The sequence below is a fragment of the Lagopus muta genome, chromosome 17, assembly GCF_023343835.1.
Source record: "Lagopus muta isolate bLagMut1 chromosome 17, bLagMut1 primary, whole genome shotgun sequence".
Lineage (NCBI taxonomy): Eukaryota > Metazoa > Chordata > Aves > Galliformes > Phasianidae > Lagopus > Lagopus muta.
Window position 1 is genome coordinate 4,200,790 of NC_064449.1, and position 16,861 is coordinate 4,217,650.

Genomic DNA, 16,861 nt, shown 5'->3' on the forward strand with positions numbered 1-16,861 from the left:
CAAGAAGGACGCAGGTCAGGCCTCAGGTATGTTAAAACAATCTTGTCTGCACAATCTGAGTTGCAACTGCAGTCACTGAAATAGAACTCCCTAACTGAAGTTTATTCACAGAACATCTCACAAGCTATCAGTAGACAAGCGCACAGTGCTAGTTTCATGTTTTTCATAAAATTAAATTGAACGTAATAACATCAATTAAACAATTTGGAAGGTTATACTGTAATGAACTGCAGCACTCTGGAGCAGTACAATAAAAAGCTGGGAAGGAATATCATTATAATATTTATTGTATTAAATTGGAACAGCTTAGATTGGAGGCATGGTTGTTCTGCAATTAATTTCTGTGTAGAAAACAGTTCATATTGCAGAACTTGCCACTCAAATTCTTATCAAAAGCGTGTTTCACAGTGGCTTTGATCAGGGGAAGAGACGTGGGTTATATCACGTGTTCCACATAGAACTTCTTTGGACTCAGCCCTATCCTGCAGGTGGTTCCACAGAGCACATGGACAAGAGGGGGCATGAAGATAAGAAGTTCTTCCCCCATGCAGTTCTTTTTGAAACCACAAAAGAAAACCAAAAAAACAAAAACAAACAAACAAAAAAACTTCCCTCTACAAATGGGAAATTACTAACAGCCAGCAGCTACTGCTTAGACTACAAACAACAGCAAAAACCCTGCCTTCTCTGCACTTTGTGGTGCCTTCTCCACTGCTCACCCTGTCCTAGCCCCCCTCACTTAGTATTCTGCCTATCTTTTTAAAATGTTTTTATCACCATCATTTGTGTTTGGCATATTAAACTGGTGTGTTTTCGTTTTCATTCTCAGCTCTAATGGTTGAGTGAGGTACAGAATTCCTAGAAATGGCTCAGAAGCTAATAACTGTGTGGTGCAAAGCCCCAGTACCTTCCATATGAATTAGTGCTTGATGCTGCAACCCAACACGTGAACAGAGAAGTTAGCTAATTAGCCTCCCTACTCCTGGCAGCTCAGGGCTAGAAGAGAATTTATGTCTAATTAGATCATTTTTATTAACCTCATTTTTCTTACAAATGTTGTTTTGAAGTTTCTTCTGTGGAAGTCTTTGTTTAGGAAAAAAAATAATCTATGATTTAAAAAAAACACAAAGTATATAAGCAACACGCCATCACTCCTAGTCCAAGTGAAGGTTTCTGCTAGTCTTACCTGCTATTGCCCTTTCTACCACCATGGTTTAATTGAACTGTGATTATGGAACTGAGTTTTTGTGTACAAAACGCCCTGTTTGAAAAACAAAATGTCAACTTCTCATATGTTCTTTGCTCTTTGATATATTAAATTCTTTGGAGAGCCCTCATTATGAAAATGGGGTTGAACATAGAAGAGTATTTTTACAGCTAAACTTTTGCATTGATTGTATAGAGTGAGGAGATGTTTGTGCCTCTTTCCAGAGCAGTGTGTAGCTTGATTCCCTTGTTTATGCTTCCTTTCCTTAAACCATTTTAGGCTCCTCACGCCAGAGGCCTCAAAGTTAAGCTCTTAAAAATGAAAGAAACTTGAGAAGGAGACATAACAGTCTGGAGACAAATTCACTGAGCTGTTGACAATATCATATTTTTCAAAAAATAAATAACCCACGGAACACTGTGTGTTAACACTGTGTGTCTCTGGGAGAGCAAATTCAGATTCCATTGACTGCAATGGAGTAAGCATGAGGTAAATCCCACAGTGCACGTAACCAGTTCTGTCTTTTTAAAAACATCACAACATGGGAGGGTTTGAGCATGAGGGCTGCTGAGCGTCTGCAGTTTTGCAGTTCAGGAGCTGTTGTGTCTTCAGTCCTTCTGACAAATCTTTTCTGAAGATGATGGTTCAACAGTGATACAGGTGGGCTCCTGTTCCAGCAGAGAAGTAACGTAAAGGGAGGACATGCTGCGATTTGACTCCTGGCCAGAGGAGCATTGTATAAGCACTGAAACGAGAGCTGAAACACTCATTTAGTGTTACAAACCTACAAAGTTCTCTCCACATCTCTAGCAGGTCACTGTTGCTCTAAGCAGGGAGTGGTATGGAGCAGGGTCAGCAGTTAGATTTTGTAACAGAAGCTTGGATACACACAATGTGTATTTTGTCAAGTTAAATAAGGGTTGCTCTTTCATTGCTCCTTAGAATAAAATGAAAATAGTGTCAGTGAAGAGGAATCATTTGACTTCTTCCCGCTGAGCCTTGCAAGCCCAACAGTTTCTTTATTGTATAAGGGTATCTTCTATATGTTATTATAATAGAGAATAAATAGCTGTCGCTCTGCAGCTCCCACGTGATGATTCATGCTACCAGTTTTTCCTCTATTAATAGTCTACAGAGAATGCTTAAATTTAGATTGAACTCCCATCTTGTCTTCTGTCACGCTGAATAGCATCTGAAGAAATGAAGCCAGTCTGTCTGGGAAGGCTCGTCCAATTCCTGACATGAAACCACTTAAAAGCACTCACTGGTTCTTGATGTAAGTGCAAATGACAGAATTTAAGCAGGGTTGTGCTTATTCCTTGTGATTACAGGACTTACCTTCACTGTGGCTTGTTTTCCTCAAGCTCTGTGTAAAAGCTGAACGCTTTCTCTGCTGAAATTAAACCATTTGTGAGAGGGCTTTGACACAGAGAAGAATTCCATACTTACAGCACATGGAACTTTGTTATAGAACTCCTTCCTCACAGAATTATTTTTTTCATGATTATTTTTAAATTGCTAATAAATATTTCATACGGGACAAGAAAAACAATTGCATATACATAAATACGTATATAAATATGTATGTAACTTGAATGTTTAAGCATTTGCTAGTTCCTCCAAAGGACCTCAAATAACCCTGTCTCCCCAGTCCCTTAGACTAACACAAGGGCATCCTTGAGGAGATGTGGGCAGCAATTGCGGGTATGGGATTATGTGCAAGTCAGAACACATGATTTTTAATGTCTCCTATACCAATATTGCATATGTTTACTATTGCACTACTCAGCTTGAAGCATCTTTGCAAAATATGCCTCTCTTAAATGCAGCATGGCATGAATCACTTTGTCTGATGAGAAGGTTCACAGTGAAGTACAGCTACAAAACTGGTGAAGAGTAATCTCAGTGTGACTATGAAAGAGTGGAAATAAGCTTTTATTTCTGATTAGTGGACACAAACCACAGCTTTGATGAAGTAAAGGATCAGGTATCAGCTTTTTAGCTCCAGCACAGCCCTGATACACGACTTTGCTGTTGTCACTTACGCATTAACCATGGTCTGATCGGTGCTTCACGCTGGTCTGCAATGATTCAGATACCCAGACCATTAGAAACTGTATTCTGTATAGCAAAAGCAAATATCTAACTCACAGCCTGTGATTCAGTGAGTAGAACTTGTAGTTTGGGACAGCTTAGTAACTGAAAAATACGTGATGCAGAAAGCGCATCCTCAAATAAAAAGAAAAAAAGGCATTTATTAGGCATAAGCACATTTTCTACTTAAACAAAATACACACATTTGTTCTTCCGGACTCTGCCCAAGACAAACTGATGCTTGAAACTGCAAGACAGTTTCCCGTACGTAATCACAGTACACGGGTATGATTTCTGCACAAGGTTGATGAGCTGGTTTTGGCCATAGTCATTATATTGATCTGTTTTGTGTTTGCAGTGGCCTCACTGATGTGCCCAAGCAGACTGTCGCTAGAGAGGGATCAGCAGAAGGCATGGTGAGCATCACAATAGGTCTTTTAAGTGTTAAGTTCTTGTTTACTTTACTTTCATCTTCTTGAGGGGAGCTTTTCAGGGTTTATTTACACTGTCTTCCTAGGATTTACTGCTTTACCCAAGTCTAAGGAGTGCAAATATCACTGCTTTTGAACTGCCCAAAATTCAGGACTTTTGCTTGCTCTCTTAGGAGACATTGTCCTGTGTGCTTCTGCAGCTCTGCTTGTCAGGACAGCCTTTTTGGCTGTAATCAGGAGAATTGGAAAGTTTCCTTTCTTTCCTTGCAGTCCTGGACTACTTTCAGCTCCCAGCACAAGCCCACGTCCTGCTCTCCAGACAAGTGGCAGCACCTTCACCACGGCTGCTGGAAACTCTTTCATTTCCAAGTAGTTTCAGCCTTCATCTTCAAGCAGCCCCTCCTAAAACTGTCCAGCCATAGCAGTCATAGCAATCCTGGATTTCTCAGCAACCACAAAGAACGGAAAGATAATTAAGGCTGCATTGTACTGCCCCCTACTCATTGGTTATTAATGTGAACTATAGTATTTTCTAATTACTATAAAAGATGATTGAGTGTATTCCTTAAACCTCAGTTTACAGCTCTTGCTGACCACTGGTAAGGGAATACATAAGTAGGAAATGTATAGATAAGAATAATACACGCTGACATACAAAAGGAAAAACAGGATCTGAAGAATGGTGCAGTTTTGCAACTTGACAAGTGATAGCAAAGATAGAACTCAAAAAGAAGGCAGCATCTATTCAAATCTCACTGCAGTAATGGAAGAAAACCTATCCAACTGCTTAATAGGTTGTAAAACAGCAGCTGCTGGTTGTGAACTTTTCTATGTGCAGAAGAAAAGAGCACCTGAAAGTAAGAGAACCAGTGGCACAGATGTAGGAAGCGTTACCCTGGAGGGAGCTGAGACCCAGCACAGACTGTAGAGCATCAGCTGGGAGCAGGAAAACACAGCCTCTTGTACAGGGCAGGAGCGAGGCTGCTATGGGAGCAGTTCCCAAAACCTCGGAGACAGGGCTCAGAGCAGCTGGTGGAGCTGTAGGTGCCCCCTGTTCATTGGGGGGAAGCTGGACAAGATGCCTTCAAGGGTCCCTTCCGACTCAAACGATTCTGTGGCACTTCTGGTAGACGTTTAATAGCTGGGCTGGGTGTTTTTGAGCTCTTCCACAGTGTTCACGGACGGGGTTTCCTTTTCGCGCTGCCGGTGGCAGTGACAGCGGAGCAGAGGAGAGAAGGAGCTGTTGGTTTCTCTGCTTGTGTAATCTTTTCGGAGCTTAGTGCTGTGCCACTCGGCACGGCTGTGGGCTGCAGCTCGGTGGGTGGCATTGGCAGCCTGGAAAGATAGAGACGCTTCCAACAGCGCGTGGGAAAAGCCCTCCTTTCCGTGCGCCCTGTCTAAGACACACTAAAAGCCCATTTCCGTCCCTCGCAGGTCCCTCACGCCGGCAGCTGGACTTCCTGCAGGGATCGCCGATGCCGCGCCGCCCGCCCCCTGTGCCGCGGATCCCCCGTTCCCCTCCCGCGGCGCCTCGGCCGCCAGGTAAACCGGGGCGGCTCCGCTCTCCGGGGGGTTCCGCGCCGCCCCTCCGCCGCCGCCCCGCGCCGCCCGCGCCGCCCTGCAGGGGGAGCCGCCGACCCCGGGCGGCCCGCGTCCTGCGGCGGGAGCGGGGCAGCGCCCGGCAGCGGCGCACGGCTCCGGGCGCGGCCCGAGCTGCGCGGTACGGCGCCCCGGGGCAGGTGGGTGATGCGGCGGGACGGGTGGGAGCCGGGACGGGAGCGATTGGGGGGGCTGAACTCCCCTCGCGCTGCTTGCCGCGAGGCCCCGGCCCCTCGCTTGCGCCACAGCCCCCGGACGGGGCCGTTTCTCTGAGCCGCGACTTGCCCCGGCCCCGCTGCCGGAGCACCGGCCCTCTCCCGGCTGTCAGTGCCCGACACACCCCTCGCCCTGGGCTCTGCCCCGCGGATCTTTCCCTCAACCATCAGGTGCCGGACTTTGCCCCCCGCACCCAGCCCTCCTCCGAACTCCTCGACTGCTATTTGTGCTGGAAAACAATTAATCATAAAATAGTGATTCCCCGGGAGCACCCTGCATCCTGTCAACTTCTGAGGACTGTTTAACAAAGGAGATTTCCACGCGCTTTGCAATCGGGCTAAGGGGAAGAGGGCAGGGACTTAACAGACGGCGCTAACCCCGCTCGCAGCCTCGTCCCGTTCCTCATTCGGCGAGCCCCGTGCCGAGCGGCGGAAAGTTTGGTCTCTGTGCCCGGCTTGCGGGGCGCCGGCGGCGGAGGGATGAGCGGGGCGGCTCCGTGCCCAGCGGGACGGGCACTGCCGCCCTGACACGGAGGAGCGCGGGCAGCAGCAGGTGTGTGCGGGGTGCGGGTGTCGCGGGGTTGAGCTTTCCGCGTCGTATAGATGTTGTCCTTGGGCTGCTTTAATGTGCTGCCGTGTCCTGGCGCGGGATCCGAGCGCGGGGCTTTGCTGGTAGCTTTGTAGTCGGCTTCCAGAGCGTTTTTGGGCAGAGGGGCCACGGAGGAGACAGGAAGGGTTAACTTAAATGCCGTGACTCATTTAGTAAATAGCGGTTAATAGAATTGCCTTAACTGCATAAAATTATTTTCCTAAGGAGATGGTCAACTCTTAGATAAGTCTATCTTTGGATGTATTTGTTTTCGGGTTTCTTATCTGGTTGGTAAGTCTCGGGCCTGTGTAACTCCAGAATTGTAGTAATTGATAAATTCATTCTTCTGTGGAAAGGAAAGCATGGCCAGCTCCTGCCGCAGAGACCCCCAGCGTATCATACACCCAGGTAGCAACACAGAGATTAGATAGTGAGCAGCGGGCACGTGAGAAGTGTTTGCATTGAGTTGTGCGTGTGGGAGCAATACCTATCTGTGAAAAGGAGAAAATAGATCTTTATGAAGAAAGAAGTCAACCATACCACAAATAATATAAAAATGAAATCCTGTCTAAATGGGCTCAGTTGTGGATTATCCAGGAAAGCTATGAACCTTTGAGTGTGCAGAGAAAACATGTAGGTACAAACTGCAAACGTGTGTGTATGAAATTTAAAGGGTCTATTCTGGGGTGTAAAAAAAATAGGTGAGCTGGACTCCTTTTTAGTGCTGCTCATGGGGTAAGATTGCAATTTACATGCTTATAATCTTCCTGGCTTTCCATACATATTTTTACACATAAAAATGCAGTCAGGGTGATCCTGTGCCAGACCAGGGGCTAGCATCGTGTTTTTAGCTTCTGTCCTTCTGTCAGTGGGTTCAAAAGGCACTGAAGATCCAAGCTGAAAAGCCTCCTACCTGTGTTTGCGTTTCTATTTTTGCTGATTTTAATGGGACGTTTCCATAAGGGCTGCTGGCACTATTGCTTTCGTACGTAATCAACTTTTGAAAGCTATTAATCTTTTTGTTTAATCTTCAATAATGGATTTTATATTGAGCCCATGTGGTTAAGCCCTCTCAAGAACTACTGGGGAAAGCTCGGTCCTGCAGGTTTGGGGACTGCTGCAGATCTTTGCTTTTCCTTTCAGCTGTTTCTCCAAAGGGTCTGAGCTGGCCCAGTGCGTCTCCTTCAGTCTTGAGCCCAGGGTCTGGCTCAGAGGGAAGCCCCCACCTTCCCACTTCCCTTCTGCCTGTATGGTTGAAGGTTGTATGATCTCATCAGCACAGGATGCTTAAGGCTTCACAGATCTTTCCACCGAAGCACTTATTTTCACTATGCTTCAGCTCTTCGCTTTGGTTGGACTTTTCCACCCACGTTTTCACACGTGAGATGGGCCAACATGCATTGTGGCTGCGTTCCGTCTCGTTCTGTGCAGCTGTGAGCACATGGTGCTTTCCAACCCAGGGCTGCCTGTGACACCTCGCTCTCACTGTCCTCCAGAGTCCATCCTTCAGCCCAAACAGGTTTCAACTGCTCTTGTTCACTGTCCTCACACTGTGTGGATGGTAAATAACCCCCCAGGTCCTTCTTTACCATAGGTTTTCCATCTGAAAATAGAGATGGGTGATTGGAGCGGGTTTTTTTTGTTGGACTCTAAGCAAAACAGAGCTGTGGTTCAAAGAATCAGGGAGGGCTCTCGTAAGTCAGTGGAGAGCTTTCCCTTTTCTTTTCCCCTACTATTTAGGACCAGGAGGCTTGGTTATATTGTGGTTCACCTTTAGGTTTTACTTCTGCAAAGAGCATCCGTACAGCCCTGGCAAAGTGACCTGAGCACAGCGGCGCTGGTTTCTGGCCTCTGCTCCTTTTAAAAATGAGGAGAAAGTCACCTACTGAATGAGATGCTTGTGCAGCTGAATGCTGTGATTTGGTCCATTAGGGGTAAAGAACTGGCAGCATTCTGACTCGGGAGAGCACAGAAGGTGGTTTAACCTCTGAAGGCTTCAGTTTCCTCTGTAGAATCAGAAGATGCCTCTCCCCTCACAAAGGCTGCATCTGAGTCAGGGATAATTACTGGTTGTTTTTCATACTTCTTTTCTATTGTAAACCTCTCTAGATCAGGAGGGCCAGATGGCATATACAACTCTCAATTATGGAAGATATCCTCAGGAGGCACTTCGAGGTCATCTAATCCATGCCTTTGCTCAAAAGCAGAATCAGCTCTGTGCCTTTCCCAGCAGCTATGCCTCCATTCTGCTCCTAAGGGACCTGTAGTGCAGACTCCACTTTTCTCAGGCATGCAGGAAACACCCAACATCCAGCTTAAACTTTGCTATAACTCGTTCCTCACCTTGACCTCAGTGAGCAACTTGCAGAGGATGAGCTAGAAGAATTTAGAATTACTTCATCAGGTGCAGGTAGTTGGTAAATGGGAGTTTGTTAAGGGTGTAATCTCTTTCCCTCCTTGACCTGAATTCTGTAAGGAGCAGATCATATGAAGCCTGACACCCAGAGTTTAATTCAGTGCTTTGAACAGACATCAGTGGGGCTGGCACAGAATGGGAGAGCTTCTGAGGGAGGTGTGTGCCTTTCTGAGGTGGCAGCAGAGGCTCAGGTGGGAGTTGGGAGCTCATTAGACCTCACTATCCATGTACATTTAAGCAACCAACTCAAACCCTATTGATTTAGTTTGACTGGCTCTGGAGAAAGAGTGCTTTTCATCATTAAACCTATTGGTTGATTATTTTAGAACATTAAAAAAGTAATCACCAGGTAGCATAAAATACAATGAACCTTGTAGAAAGTGTATGCAAATGACATTGCAAAAGATAGATGAGTGCTGCAACCTCCTGGCTTACAAAGCAGTAGCAAATCTTCTGCCAGGATAGAAAGTTCTTCTCAGGCTCTCAATAGTGTTATTTTTATATGCATATATGTGTAAGATAAGTAGTTTGCTACAACTGCAAATACAACAGTGGAAGAGAGGACTTGAAAAGGAATGACAACTACAAGATGGATCGTGTTTCTCTTAGATGATAGGTCAGAGGTTGCATGCAGCAGGTTTATCAGTATCTGGCAGGTAACGAGATAACAGCCAGGTGTTACACGGGGATGTGGAAAAACCTGAAACGGGAATAAGGAATACTTTCTGTGGCATTTTTAGGGAACATTTGCAAACAATGCATTGGAGACAATGGAGGAGTTAGCAGGGAGTGAAACTTCTTGCAGAGATGGTTGGAGCCAGGGATAGGGGGAGGGAAAGGCTCCCTTGTGCAGAGGATGAGGGAATCTTCCTGTCCCTAGCTGATACAAGGAGAGGAAAGGGGGGTTTTCCTGGAGCCCTGGAGACGTGACGAATGACATGCCGGGCTCCTGTCGATTAGCATTTGTGATTGCACTGAAAGCCAGGCTGGAAGGCACTCAGCCCTTCTCAGTAATCGCAGATTGGGACTCTTTTATCTGCCAGCTCGCTGAGATACCAAGCTCGCTGTCTCACAGGGACAGTCGTGGCTCCTTGTTGGGCAGTTTGTCAAGGAGGGCAGGAGAGGGGCTGTTGGCTGGTGGAGCTCAGCTGGATCCAAGCCAGTGCCAGCTGGGGGATCATGCCTGCATACCTCCTGGGCAGAGGCCCTGCGTGTTTGGGTGAGTAGTGCTGTTGAACAGAGGGAAGGGTAATTTGGTCTCATTTTGCTCTTTTAATGCATCTCTTGTAGGTGGTGGTTTTCTCTCTTTTCTCTGCTATGAGTACTTTCCTCATATAGTATTCATATTTCAGTTTCTCTTCTATTTTTTCTCCTGCTTCTGCTTCTTTGGAGTTATTTCGGTTTGTTTTTACAAAGCCTTCTCTCACTTCTTATCTCCCTTGCTTTTTTTTTCTTACAATGGGAGCCTGAGCGTTTCTATTCTCACTCGTTCACTAATGCTGGCCTATTATCTGCATCCTCCTTCTTGTACTGGGAAAGTCCTCTGCACGCTGACCTGTCATTTTGGTTGCTGAGGTTTCCCCAGAATAGGATTGTCAGATCCTTGTATGAATCAGTTAATGTTACAGAGTCAAGAGAAGGAGGCTGTTAAATATCATATTCTGTGATGATAACAACTTTGGTCTCAGCATGAGATTCACAGACTTGGGCACAGGCTGGCATTTTCTGTAGCAAACGTTTCCTAGGATAAAAGCACAGCTAACAGGTATGTATGTGGCTGTTTAATGCAAACTTCAGAAAAGAGTCATATGATTGAAATCAACTGGAATAATTAGAGTTTCCACATACGTCCTATGCACAGATCAGTGCCCAGGTTCAATGGGATGATGGAAAATAACATCAGACTGATTTGGGCAGGCACCAGCTCCATTACGATTCCTGGAGCATGCGTGGGGGAAGCATACTGACTTTTCAAAAGTTAGTTGTTTTTTGGCTTGAGTTTTAGGTCAAAAATAACTTGTGCTAATGGCTGCCTGGTAGGGGTTTCTCAAAACACCCTGATTCCAAAAAGAGTTTCCCTCCCAGAAATGAGGACTCTTCATTTAGAGCTGTTAAAACCGAGGTACTTGACTTTCTCAAACACCTATAGAAGTTAATCTGTTGTTTTATACTACCCTGAGGCTTGCCTAAATTCTGATCCATGCTCTGCTTGACCATTATGATGCATTCAGGGTTGCAATATATGTAGATGTAAAGGATTCAGGGGGGTTCACTGTGGCTTGTGATTCTTTTTCTCTGGTACTCTAGCATGGTACCAGCTCTTGCAGGATATATAGAAGGTAAGAAGCTGTGTTTGTGGACTGAAGAGTGGAAAGAGGATTCACTGACGGTTTTTGTAGGTTTTCCTACTAGTACTGAAGGGAGATCTTCCTTTTCATACAGTTAATCCGTGTGATTTCAGCAGGCAAGAGATGGACACAGTCTGCATGGGAGAAACTATCCTCAGGTCTGGGGATGCCTGCACCAGGAGCCTCGCTGGCATTCATTTCTGCTCTACCCACATCTTTTGTATCACACACCACAGTTCGTTTTTGGTTTCTCCTTGCTCAGTTGGTTGTGATGGTGATTGCGGGTTCCTGTACAGCTGGAGCTTTTTATTTTCTCTCATCATGTAAAATATATTCTATTTTCATAGGAGAAAGGGACCACTTCCCCAGCGTGGTAGAGCCATCTCTATTTTAACAAGCTGTTTGCTGATGGTCTTTCTGCTGCCCGTAGAGATGCACTGTAGCCCACAAACAGCTAACAAGATGCTTTGTCCAGTAAAAATGTTTCATGAAATGATTTGCAAATGTCTGCTGGTTCTTCCTGCAATGGCTTGATGTAGAAGTGCTAAGTAGAAATGTAATTTTCACCAGCACTGTGTGCTCTCTTCACCAGAGCTGAGTGTCTCTGTCCCAAGCAGGCAGAGGAGGAAGCAGGCAGGAGCAGCAGCTTGCTTGTCGGAGGATGTGCTTTTACCACAGCACACGGACTTAGGAAATGAAGGAAGAACTTTGTTAGAGTCCTTGAAGCACCAGCTAAACCCTGAGACTTTGGGATCAATGAACAGCAAAGCTGGAGAGTTCTTATAAAATGGATTATCAATGACTTGGGAAAAAAAAATCACTTGGAGAACCTCTAGAAAGGCTTGTTTGGGTGTGGTAAAGATGCAAGTCATTTTGCAAGAGTGATGTAAGTGTGATACAAGTCATAGCAAACAGAAGAGGAAGGGACAATGATGGCACGTGGCCTTGAGACATCATCAGAGCATCAACTCTTTATCCACAGAGATTGGCAGAGCCCTGAGAAGTCTTGAATGGATTTGAGGCCATGAGGCACAGACATGAAGGGCATGATGAGGTGTGGCATAGTAAATGGGGATGTGTGAGGTGGGGGAGGTGCCTTAAAAAGTAAATGGAAGAGGGAAAGTAATTGGAAACAAAGTAAGCAGGCAGAAAATCTGACATCTGTCTGCTTTTGGGATCAGCACACAACACAGCGCTGTCAGTCTGAGCGCTGTTTCAGTGGCAGGATTAATGAGCTGAGGGGAGATGAGTGGGTGAAGCTCACGGGGCCAGGGCACAGGAAGAAATGAAGTGTCTTGTGTTGGCCAAAACCCAGCAGTGTTGCAGGGCATGAGGAGCATGTGTACAGCTTCTGTGGATGATCAGCAAGCAGCTCTTGTAGGGGAAGTGGCGACCAGTGGGGCCGGGGGCAGAGGCTGGGGAACCCCAGGGTGCTGGGGCAGGGCAGGATCTGCAGAGCATGAGCCAAGTGCTGCTGCTGTGTCACAGCTCCAAGTGATAAGGGAAGGGGGTGAGGCGGGGAGGAAGGATGTACTGGGCTGCATTTGCAACCCAGCAGAGGCCCAGCTGCTTTTCACTCTCTGGGTAGACATGAGTCAAACCACCTGGGTGGTAACACGGCTTCCTGGTGGGGCCACAGTGACAACTCCTGCTCGGAGGGGTCAGGGTATGATCCACAGATGAGAAAGCTTTTCCTTGGCTGTGAGGTAGGTAGGTATTGCTCATCGCCGTTCATTTTGCGCATCAGGAGAGGGAAGGGTAGCTGAGGAGTGGTTTTCAGTCCCACGGGGAGAGATGGCAGGAGCTTATGTGTTCCTTCTGCTGTGGAAGATGACGGGGAGCTGGCCGATCTGGCACACTGACAGTCCGGCTCTGGAGCTGTGAGTTGGTGTTCCATAGGCAGAGCTTGGGCAAAAGCTGCTCACAGCTCATGGGGCACGAGCTCACAGAGGGAGCAAGGCCTGGTAAAGAGCAAGTCTGAGCTGGAGAAGGCAAACGGGATTGTGAATTCGATAAAAACAAAGCAAAATCAACAGACGTACCCAATTCTGAACTGCCTTCTTGGAAACTTTGTATGAGAATGAAAGATGAAGTCACATCTGGAGAGAAGTTTACTGTGTTAAAATATACCAGAATGGATGCATTAGCAATAGGAGAAGTATTTTCAGAGCAAATTCCTCCCCAGCCCGTATTCCTCAGTGGGTCACCTCTTCTTGAAATCCTTTTTCCTCATTTCTTTTCTTTTGTTCTTGAAGGAAATGCTTCTAATGTGTGAACACAGCTGGTTGTGGTAGGGCTGTGCGGAGGCAAAATTTGCTTTTGAGTTCTTTCCTCACACAGGAAAGGAAAAATGGATCCTCAGAGACATTGTGAACAATATTGGCAGTAGTAACTTCTTTCTGGCCAGGATTCATTGTTTTAATTATGCTTTTTTACATGTCTGCCTTATGACAGTTTACTCAAGTGCTCCGTTTTTAACTTTTGGAAATGACACTGTAGGTAGATCAGCATTACCACTCCTGGATGCAAATGGTTTGCTTAAAAATCCACCATGTTTCTGTGCCTCTTGGCAGGATGTCATCGTGCCTGCTCTAGTGGGCACGAGGGAGCCTTTTTCCTTCTGTTTGTTTGTTTGATCTGGCTTATTTAACTGCTGGTCATTCAGCCTTATTTAGTTTTGCCCTCCCTGTCTTTTAGTGACCATTAGGATGGGAATAATTACAACGAGTTGTTTTTGTTGTTGGGTTGTTTTTTTTTTTCCCCTTGCTCGTTTTTAAACATTTATAACATCCACTTAGGAAAAAATAATGGTCAAATGTGTTCTGTTCCAATCCTCTCTTCCGCTACAGCAATAAAAATTAATCCACTCCTAGCACTTGGAGGGCAGGAGGCAAAGCTGAAGTATTGGTTTCAGATTTGTGGTTCCTGTTAGCCAGCTCATTGGTGCTATGACCTCTGTTGTCCAGTGGGGTTTCTCCTTCTGGACTTTTTTTGCTTTGTGACTTTATGTTAGTAATAAACAGGAAGAGCAGAGACACAGGACAGGCTTGAGGAGTACAATTGCTCCTGGGTTGTGTTGCTATCACAGTGGCAGCATCTCTAGTAGAACCCTCATTGATAAAGACTTGGCACCCAAATTCACCATGCTTGTTCTTGATGTGATATGCACTCCATTTTGGTCCTGAGCTGCAGTAGAGATGGAAACATAAGAAATGTTGTCCCTCTTCCTTGCCAGGAGCAGTTCAGACCTTTGAAGAACCATTTCCTTTGCCCTTCACAAGTGCTTGGAGTGCTGGTTTTAGATCTTGGAGAGCTACTGTTTCCCTGTAAGGGAGAATTAGCACCTGAGTTCAGCAAAACTGAAGCCTTCATCTTGTTCAGTGTGTCTGGATAATCCGCAAAGCTCTTGTGTTGCTCTGCTGCAGGGTTCACACTGTACGAAGACTTCACTCCCTAAAGGGAGATGAGCTCTGCAATTGAAAAGCCCTGCATTTTTTTCAGTCAGAACATCAGTGGCTTGGATGTTGTTTTGGATAAAGTCTAAAACAATGTTCCACAAGGGTCAGGCTGCAATGTAGAGTCCCTTGACAGAGGAAGGATTTCAAGATACTGCCATGTTGTGCGCTTGTCTGGGTGTCCCTGCAGGCAGGTGTGCCAGGACATGGGATGTCTGCTGCTCCAGGAGGATCCAGGGAGTCTGCAAGTGCTCCAGGTACCTGAAAACCAAGAGCATGGTGTGCTGATAATTTTGCCTGCTTTGTTTCACTTGTATCCTTTGTTAACAAAGAACAGTCTAGAGGGAAATAGTCTATTATTAATATTTAATTTCCTCCTATTACTGTAAGCAGATGACCTAAAGATCATTTAGCCAAGAGCCTATAATAAAGCAGATAGAGCAACCAGAACAAGTGTGGCTTGGTTAGTAAGGTGATGCCTCCTTACTCCTCTCTTTCCTGCCCCACCCCACTGCATTCCTCCATCCTTAAGGGAGGAGAAGCACTGGGGCTGTCTCCAGCCCTCTTGTGGTGGGTCAGGGCTGTAGGGGAGCTGCTCTAAATGAGGTGTGCTCATAGAACGTGTTGGGGTTCAGAAAACAAACCTGCAGGCAACACTGAAATGTGCTGCTGCTGCCTTCCCTGTTTTCACTCTGTTTACAGTCTGAGCTGTTTTGTGAATTGGTGTAGTGCCTGTGTGCACATTGACTCACTGTGGTTTGATCCTCTAGAGAAATGAGGAGAGAGAACTTTCTAAGAAACTTGAATATAAAAGATAGCGATATTCTTTTTGGGCTGAAGGGCTTTAAGTGAGGATAAGAAGCAACAAGCATCCCACCTCAGGACTTCAGAAAGTAGGAAATGACTGCTTTAGCAGCAGTAATGCTGTGCTTGCAGCCATGTGTGAATGGAAGGATTTTCTCCTAGAGAGGGAGGTGATCTGTAGGCAGCTGGTACCTGAGGAGGGCTGCATTGTCTGACAGAGATACTGGATGGCAACCCATGGAGTGAAGCTGGATGAGGGCTCCCCCAGCGCCCTGTGAGCTACCTGAAGGGACCAAGAGCAGGGAGTGAGTTTTTTAGAGATGGGTGGTGGGAAGCAAGCAGTGGCCAAGGGCTCACTCCAGTGCTTTAGGTGATCAGAAGGATGAAGGGGCAGCACCTTAGTCTAAAGCCAACTGGAGATGCCAAACAAAAGCTTGCTTGGTCTCCAGTGGTGAATTGCTTCATGGGAACATGCTGTGCAGGTGCTTTATTGAATTTTCAAGGTGCAGTTTTTCACTGGGGCTGAAATGTGAGAGAGAACAGAGTGTTCCAAGTCACTAAAAATGAGCAGAGCAACAGCTTTACAGGTTTGTGAGTGGCAAAAAAAAAAAAAAAAGTTTATTTAATAACAGGGAAAAAGCCAGAACATGGCCCAGGGTATCAAGGAAGAATTAATCCAATTAACAAGACAAAACATGAGCTTGAGAAGAAATACTAATTGTAGCTGTCCAGCAGGCTGTGTGATACAGATTATTCTTCTAAAGTTTAAAGAGGCTTGCTATATTGATCCCTCAAGGGCCTGAGCTGTTAAATATACACTTCCCCAGTGAGTAAAACAAGTTGTTAATTAATTTTGTCTTGTCAGACCTGGTTGCTGAGCCTTTGAGTCTTGCGTGAAGTCAGTGATTTTGTAATGTATCTTCTTTTCTGGGTGGTCTGTATTTCATTTTGTCTCTACACAGTGAATTTCTAGCGATATGCACTGGAAGATCGGCCCTTTCCTTGTTTTAGAGTGAGCTGCAAACAGGTCTGCAATTTAAGACGCATTACGCTGTTGCAAGCTAAAGCTGGCTGGCACTGTGAGAAGTCAGTGAGACACAAGGGAAGTCTGGGGTGATGTGGGAGCCCCCTGAATGGTGACACCTCCGTAAGTAGTAAGTGAGAGCACTGATGTGCTGGTGTTGTGTGGTGAGCAATTCCTGCTTCCAGCAGCAGTTGCTACTGCAGAAGCACTGGTGCTGATGCAGACACAAAATGTTGTTTGGTTGTGACTGGGACACCTGCTCAGCTCTGGTCATTTCTCTTCTGAGATGTGCTGGCTCTGCAGAACTCTAAGTGTTTTCCAGTCCATCTGGGAGCAGATTGGGGTGGAAGGACATGTCCTCCTCTGGACACAACGTCTTGCAGACTGCTTCTCAATAAATAGCTAGGCTGAAGAATTAGCGCACCGGTTGTGAAAGGGAATGGGAAACAAGGGCCAAACAAATTGAAAGCCAATTTGAAAGGTTAAAACAAGACTGAAATAAACTGTTGAACCAGAAGGTTGAAAACTGCTGTATTAGAAAACAGTATGTAGTGTGGTCATTAAGCTTCAGATTCCAGCATTGTGCTTTTTCAGAACATGTGCAGAACTGTCAGTAATTCCAGCATCATCTTTGTGCTGAATAATTGGTATGAGAGGACCTCTTTGGAGCAGATGTGTT

At 45.9% G+C, this 16,861-nt stretch overlaps 1 protein-coding gene across 4 annotated transcripts in view; it reads left to right on the plus strand.

The window, feature by feature from the left end:
- The first annotated feature begins 3,281 nt into the window (after window positions 1–3,281).
- Window positions 3,282–16,861, plus strand: part of ADORA2A (adenosine A2a receptor) — a 31,018-nt gene continuing 17,438 nt past the window's right edge. The window contains exon 1 of one of the 4 annotated variants that reach the window (XM_048963751.1): window positions 3,282–5,274. The gene's annotated coding sequence lies outside the window, so the exon portion shown is untranslated. Of the gene's footprint in view, window positions 5,275–5,380; window positions 5,472–5,527; window positions 6,100–9,162; window positions 9,771–16,861 lie in introns of those variants that run through there. The other 3 variants (XM_048963752.1, XM_048963753.1, XM_048963755.1) reach the window with 3 other exon arrangements.